We start from the raw sequence: 2,186 nt of genomic DNA, 5'->3' as shown, positions 1-2,186 counted from the left end.
GAAACCCACAGAGAGAGAGAGAGAGAGAGAGAGAGAGAGAGAGAGAGAGAGAGAGAGAGAGAGAGAAGAGAGAGAGAGAGAGTGAGAGAGAGAGAGAAGAGAGAGAGAGAGAGAGAGAGAGAGAAAAGAGAAAGAGAGAGAGAGAGAAGAGAGTGAAAGAGAGAGTGAGAGAGTGAAAGAGAGAGAGAGAGAGAGAAGAGAGAGAAGAGAGAGAGAGTGAGAGAGAGAGAGAAGAGAGAGAGACACAGAGAGAGAGAGAGAGAAGAGAGAGAAAGACAGAGAGAGAGAGAGAGAGAGAGAGAGAGAGAGAGAGAGAGAGAGAGAGAGAGAGAGAGAGAGAGAGAGAGAAGTAAGGAGGGGGGATGCAAAAAGATAGTGAACAGCAACGAATGATTTAGGGGTTAGGGGGGAGGGGGGTGGCACAAAAAAGCAAGACAACCACAAGCGATGAGAAGAGGCCGAGGGGGGCGGGAAGGGGGAGGGGGGGGGGCAGGCTAAAGGGATGGTGAACAGAACAGGCAAGGAGGTCCGGGTGAAATGGAGAAAGATAAGCAGATTGAGGAGATGCCGGGATTGGGAATTACAACAGTTAATTTAGAAATGTTCGATTTTGAAGAGTTATTGACTTGCAGGAGGGTGGTATGACACGCGGCTAGCAGAGGTAATGAATCCCTGGGGCAAGGCGGGCCTTGGGGTGGACAGAGAGAGAGAGAGAGAGAGACAGAGACAGAGAGAGACAGAGAGATAGAGAGACAGAGAGAGAGAGAGAGATCAGAGAGACAGAGAGAGACAGAGAGAGAGAGAGAGAGAGATGCTCAGATGGATCGACTGACATGCGACGTAAAATGCACCCAAGGAATCCGACATCTGGCGGTTGAACCGCAGTACACGGTTGTATTTCTACTGTTTGCTGGAATAGTGGACCCTCCCCCCAAAAAAACAAGAAGAAGAAGGAGAAGAAGATGAAGAAGAAGAAGAAGAAGACGACGACGACAACAACAACAACAACAACAACAACAACAACAACAACAACAACAACAACAACAACAACAACAACAACAACAACAACAACAACAACTACAACAACAAACAAAACAAGGACAAAAAGATTCAATGATCTAACTGCAGTGGTTCAGCTGCCATGACAAGAGGTGTGCACTGTTTATCCCGTTTTCCGTCGTTTCGTGAAGCAAAACACGTCACTGTGCCAAGGCGAGAGTTCAAACAAATAGCAGACGTAGACAAACCAGTTATCCTATTGGACTCCGTCAGCCTGCAGAATATATATCCTACACACATCGTCTGATATAAAATAAACACACTTCAAGTCGCTAGGCAGCATCTCGCAATGTATTTTTTACATAGCCGCCAAATCTGTTTAGCAATCTTTGGCAACAGGGCTGAAGGAAGACTTCAGCTTTCAGACTTGGCAGAGAAGGGTCATGTCATGTGTTGGACGAGGTTATAATTATATTCATTTTTAATTGATCTTTTGGCAGGAAGATAAAGTAAAATATGTGGACTTGCAAAGGAACTCATAATTAAGTTCCAACTCGACCCTTTCTTAAAACTTGTCAATGGTATTTGCACTAGATCCGAAAGAACCTGCCTCGCAGATATGATTGTATTTGTGGTTTGCTTCTTCCTTGGTGTAAATTGTGGTCGTTATACATACTTTTCGATGTCATTTACCAATATTTAAACTTAATGACATTTCCCATACTCTTAAATACAGCCTCTGGGTTTTTTTAAGGTTTGACCAAAATGAAAATGTCTGTTATTCCTTTCTAAGTATGTTCCATCCTCTTACAAAAGAGGTACATTTCAGGTAATCAGTTCAACAAAACTCTTTACCTCTCAAAAGATGCTTGATCAGTCTGTTGTTTTTCACTCTCTACCTTGCCCGTGTGGTGGCCAGAATCTGTAGCACAGAGGTATTGGGTGCACCATTGAAAGCCGCTTAAAAGTGAAGAGATCAAAGGAAGCCGCCATGATGACAGGTAAAGTAATCACAGGTAGGAAAAAAACCGCTGAACAGCAAGGGGGGTTGCAACATTTTTGTATCGCTACAGTTCGCTGTCAGTTCATTGCTGTAAAATTATGGTCGCAGCGCGATGAGGTGGAAGTACATTTTTACATTTAGTCAAGTTTTGACTAAATGTTTTAACATAGAGGGGGGAATCGAG

Source organism: Littorina saxatilis, linkage group LG16 (genome assembly GCF_037325665.1).
Source record: "Littorina saxatilis isolate snail1 linkage group LG16, US_GU_Lsax_2.0, whole genome shotgun sequence".
Lineage (NCBI taxonomy): Eukaryota > Metazoa > Mollusca > Gastropoda > Littorinimorpha > Littorinidae > Littorina > Littorina saxatilis.
The sequence above is the reverse complement of the archived record's forward strand: the minus strand, read 5'-3'. Positions refer to the sequence as shown.